The following is a 6,277-nucleotide window of genomic DNA, read 5'->3' as shown; positions in this document are numbered from 1 at the left end:
GCGAAAGATAGGTACCTCTTTCTAGGTTGGTTACTCGTTTGTGCAGTTCCTCAATCCGATCAAGATCACTGTTGAAAATAACTTGTAGCTGTGCCACATATTCCTCTTTTTTATATTCAGGTAAATTTTTTTCTTTCATTCGTAAACAAATGTCAATAAAATCCTGTTTAATTCCTTCCATTGCCTCAATGGCGATGTCTTCATTTTCAGTATGTATTTGATGAACATACTTATTCCTATAGATACGCAATCTGTTAAAATCGTCCGAAACAGTAACTTGATTAGGATATGGCATTTCCTTTGAGCAGACGATGCGTAATCCATTTTCAAATATAATTTCTCCGTAATTTACAAACAATTTGTTCAACAAAGTTACATCAAACTTGTCGAAGTTTCCACTCTGAATAGTTTTCTTGTCTTCTTCAGATAAATGTTTATGTCTTCGTCTTTCAATTTCATTTATAAGATCAGCAGGGAGAATGTGCTTTGCTAAAAAATGCTGGAAAGTTTTTGTCATCACATCCCTGATGGCAATGTCAATTCTGAATCGGCGCTCCTGATTTCTTGTTATCATTTTTGTCTTTTGAAAGCCTTACTTACGTTCTATGATCATCATATGTTCCCTATAACATAATAGAAATAGGCAGACTATAGCTGTAGGAAAAATATTTTTATTTGTCATTAATTCAAAAATCAGTAAATAGGTTCAACAAATGTTCGATTACAATTGCTCTTAATGTTAGGCTGGTGTCTACTTGAGGTGTCTCTTTGATTTCATATCTACCTTTATGAATGTTATTAGTCCATTATGACGACATAATTATTTTTAATTTATATTTTACATACTTTATGACTTTTGGAAAATTAAGTGAAATATGAAACCTTTTCATGACTATGCACTTGAAAATGTGAAAGGTTATCCATTTAACTCTATGTTTTTAAAGAGGAGAGACAAAGAACGTTTTAGTCAACGTTTTCTTCAAGACAGAAGGCAGTCATCTAGATAAATCTTTTTTTTTTGTCAGACGTGGAAAAAATCTGTTTTTAAATAATTTTTTAAAAAGAAAAACTTTTCAAGGCACATTTTGCATAATGTATTTGGGAAATACAATGTGTTTACCGTGCTATAGTTATTATGTATTCACAGTTAAATTAATATACATCATTAATTGAAAGAATATTTAGGCCCCTTTTATTCTCTAGATCTTGCTCCTAAAACAAAGCATTGCTTAAATGTGATTGTCTTTAACAGTGGGACGGACAACTTCGGAATGGACATTTTTCCGGCGTTGCGCACCCCTTTCCATTCACAATATCGACCAAAGTTTAGTACCAAATGGTGGGGTTTTTTACTCTAAATAAATTTATTAAAAAAAAATTGAAACATTTTTAGATAGTTTTTCAGATATTTGAACTTAAAAGTTCCAACCCCATGGGATTTTAGTTTGGAAAAAATACCCCACAGAAAACCCCATGCAAACCCCATGGGGTTTTGCAATAAACCCCATGGGGCAAGAAACCCCATGAAGTTTTTTATGGGGAAAAAAAACCCACCATTCCCGAAAAAAATCAGATGGGGTTTTTATCCCCATATTTGATGCTAATGTTGGGTTTTTCCCCCCATATTTACTAAAGTAATGATAATGGGGTAAAAAAACCCACAAAATATTAATCTGAAATGAAGTAATAGAATCTGCTTAATGTCTGATATAAGGCCGATTGCATAGTTGATATACCTTACAAATTTTTACTAGGCAATTTTCAAATAAAGTTGAATTTACTCATCAAATGTATGATGGATCTCTTTGTGACAGACCAGGTTGCAAGTGATTTTAATTTTTGGTTGTTTGAATAAATCTGTATAATATTTCCATATTAGCTAGTTTATGCTTAAAATTAGCATTTAAAAATCAAGGAAAATATATAGCAGCCCAGGTGAAAACTTAACTAACCTAATATCAATTGTTGGAAAGTACCTGTTCATGTATTCTCACAAAGTCTACTTATTAATTAATTTCATAAGTTATCCTAAATTAATTGTGGCTTTCACATTGCAATGGCAAGATGTGGTATTTATCAAGATTTTGGACAGCTAGGACGTATTACATGTAGTCTGTAAATTTTGCTGGCAATGAAGTTTTAAAAGTGAAAATATTTCAACAGCAAAACGATTAGGAAAAAATCACAAACAGCAAAATAAAACTGGACCAGTTAGCCTATTCAATATCAATCTACAACATATATATACTGTCTTGGGTTCTGTGTTGAACTCGTGATATTATGAGTATATAATGACTAAGCTACGATAGCAAGTTTCACACGCAAAAATCTACAATCCCTTATTTTGTACTTACAGCAAATGAATTCTTTGAAGGTGATGTTTAGTGAACTGATTCACGGCATCGAAAATTAGATTCTCGGAAAATTATTTACACGAGAAACAATTTACAAATGCATGATTCAGTCCAAACACTGTGACTGTCACTATGAGAATCTTGTTCAAATGTTGCATCGTGTTTGTTTCATATTGTTCTTTCCAGACTGATAATAACGTAACAGTAAGCGCTTTTAAGACTATGACAGGTGTTGACTAAAATCAGAACATGCAACTGGGGAAGCTAATACACGATACTGTCTGTTTTGAAGTTATTTCATTTAAAAAAAATATTTTAAAATATTCTAGAAATAGATCAGAACATTGTTATAAGGCCGGCGGAACAGCGGTGACGGTTGTTGTCTCAGAAAAAAGATCTTTTTTTTTTTTTACATTAGTGTACAGGTGTATCCTCGACCATATATTGGAGTACAGTACTGCAGTGTAATCAGGTAATGGCTGCATCAGCGAACAGTGGTCATAAACTCTGTTGTATACACAAGCGCGAAATGTGGTGAAGACATATACTTCTGAGGCAAGTGTATGTTGACATTTAACATGGCATTTTAAATTGGGTATATCTTATAGTAGTAACTACAAACTGTTTGAACTTCTCTTAGAGCTAGCTAGCAACTTAACATTGCTAATTTCTGGCAAACCCTATTTCCCAGTGTAAGTGCATGCATTTCCAAGTTAAAAGAAAGAGAAAACCCCAGTTAAGATACCTAAAGACACCCCACACACCTTCCCCTTAATGTGCATGCTAAATACCCCTTAAAATTGTTTTTCATCCTCCCTCCCTAGGAATTCACCCCTGCCCCCCCCCCCCCCCCCCCCCCCCCCTATTACTTCTACTGGTCTGCATGGGTTTGATCCCTAATGATGAATACATCCCTGAATGTTGAACATATTTAGACTCATTAGACTGATTTTTTGCATCATTAAAAAACCAAAACTTTATGATTGCAACATGTCATATAACCTGGAATTAATATAGCAAATGTTATATGTTATATATATTACATAAGTAAATAAGGTTTATCCCTTTCCATTTTTTGATTTATTATATGATATACTGATTCTATTGTCTTGGTTTTTATATGTCAATAATGAGGATAAATTTAGTAAGTAAACTAATATGAATTATACATGTTATATGGCAGCAATTTAAAAAAAAAAATGTTTCAGTTTGATATGAATACAAATCATAACTGCCATGAATCCATATTTTTATGAAAATTATACTAAATGAAAATAGATCAGTAAACTTTCATTAGGTTATAATAAGTGCAGTTGATTAACAGCAGGAATGATCATTAAACTGTTATTTTAAGTAATTACAATTTATGAAATGCATTAACTTGGAATAGGGTTTCAATAAACCTCATAGACCTCTTTACTGTAAGAGTGGTACTGCTCTCTTGCAGGGAAATATGATCAATTATGGTGAAGTTTAAGTACTTGTGATGGTCATGCAGACCAGTTCAAATACCGGGGCGAAATAGCTCAGTTGGTAGAGCATCTGACTAGAGAATCAGGGGGCCCGTGCTCGAATCGCAGCCATCATTATTTCTCCCATCCTGTTACATTTGGTGCCGTGACCAACCCCTGGAACTGACAGGTTAACTCCTGCCAGGGGAAGAGTCTGGGTTGATCTTCAAGGGCGAAGATCATTTAAGGGGGGAGGAATGTGATGGTCAGACCTGTTCAAATACCAGCGCCAGATAGCTCAGTTGGTAGAGCACCTGCCTAGAGATTCAGGGGGCCTGGTTTAATGGTACGTCATGTTTCGCCAAATAAAGTCATTTTGCCCTGCAAAAGAGCAGTCATCACAGTTACCGTGAAGGGGTCTATGACCCTAGCACAAGTGTTTGTTTCTGTTACAGTAAAAAGATATTTTTGAAATTAAGTTGACATGTAGACAAACAAAGTTATCATAGAAAACAAAATGTGAAAAAACCCATGTTTGCTCTGTTGCTTCTTCTGTCCAAAAGTTATATTTGAATAATGTTAGATACATCTTGTACATGTTGAAAATCACCTCATCCTTCAGTTAACATGTAGAATATGTAAATGTATCTTTGACTTTAAAAATAACATCTACTTTGAAAATTATTTTCAAAATGAACAAAAAATATATATATTTGGAATATTTATTTAATATACATGTAGAAAAACATATAGGTAAAATTTGAACATTTTCCCATGAAATTCTATTATCACCATGCAGCTATCCAGCTGTATATTAATCTTATTTTACTTAAAAGCATGCATCACACTGGTAGCTATACATGTAGGTCTTATTGCTTTAGCATGGTTGACAAGAGAGTAGAAACCCCATATAGCTATAAGTATATATAAGATATTCACTAAAAATGAGTGTTTAATTAAGCTCACTTTTTCATGGAATCAAGAAATATATGCCGGATGGAATGTCTCTTTGTCTGTGGCTATATATATAAATATATATATACATGTAAAATGCTACAAATCTAAAGGTCAATTTTTAGTTTCTATGACAATTGTTTTCAAATGTGTGTGTGAGAATTGACACAAGGAAATTGTCATAGGTTTTATGATCCTATATGTGAAAGGTTTTTAACATCTAGCTGCACTTCATGAAAATCAAAAGATAGGGGGAGGGTATACATGTAGGGTATTTCTATGTGATGTTATGATTTAATCATGATAATATCATGAAGATACTTGTAGTATTGAATAATTAAGGTTTCTTATTAGAGGAGACTGAAGAGCAATTGACTTCTTTATGATTATTTAGTAAAAATGTTTTACTGAAGGAAATCTAAACCCCATGACTCTGTGCATGATTATACTTATAGAAAGATGATTAAGTGAAGTGGAGATAGTGGGATCACTTAAATGGTTATATTTTTTCTTAAACCTCAATGGAAGTGGCATTATGGGGTTTACTTTTTTTAGAACTGCATATTCTTTCTTATTACATAATGTATTATACAAAACTCTTTTTTATAGAAAGTTAGTGAAAGTGAAAGGTAGCAAGGGACTGTTTCAGATTATTTGTACGGTACCTGTCAATTATTTGGTGAAATGGAGAATTGCTCTACTTTCAGGCTTATGTTGTGTTGCAAAAAGTCATAAAATAGTTTTTAGTGACTAGCATTATATAGTTAGAGAGATGGCTCCTATTGAAATTGGTATGCGATATGTAGGTCCCTAATGACTTATATTAAGTTCATTATGATCCAAAGTACTGGTAAACTTTTAATTCATCTTGCAGCTATGACTGTTGTGTTGACTTTAGACAAAGGGTAAAATATATCATGAAACATTTTATTCAAAGGGGAATAGTCAATGTGTTTACATCATTTAAATGTACAGAGTTCTTGATGTAACTGATTGTAATAAAAATGGCTTTTGAATTAAAAGTGGTCATAATTAATCTTAAAAGCAATTTACAGAAACTGTTATTACCCGGTACAAGGTGATTGGTTCAGCCGGGAATGGGGATGTTACTAAAACAGAATTAACTTTTTTATTTTTCAATAAAATAAGATTAAATTTGAAAATTTCTACTTAAAATTGCACAACCTTAGCGTTCTGATTATAAAGTGTTTTTGTGAGAAATAAACTCTTAGACTTAATGTCAAAGATGGCAGTGGATATATTTATAGTTTTGTCTGAAAGACCTGTCTAATTTATGAAAAAGGAGGGGGGAAACCAGACATTTGAATGATTATTTTAGGAGTATACCGGTAGTCAGAATGATTATTGCAATCATTTGTTGGGGAGTGGAGCACATGTCCATTGTTCATATAATGACACTTTAATATTGGTTGTTTATTTTATCGAATAGATTAAGAAAATGCTACTGTTACAATGTTGCCAAAATTTTCACTTTTTGATTTGTGCATGAAAAAGAGG

This window comes from Magallana gigas, chromosome 9 (assembly GCF_963853765.1).
Source record: "Magallana gigas chromosome 9, xbMagGiga1.1, whole genome shotgun sequence".
Taxonomy (NCBI): domain Eukaryota; kingdom Metazoa; phylum Mollusca; class Bivalvia; order Ostreida; family Ostreidae; genus Magallana; species Magallana gigas.
The sequence above is the reverse complement of the archived record's forward strand: the minus strand, read 5'-3'. Positions refer to the sequence as shown.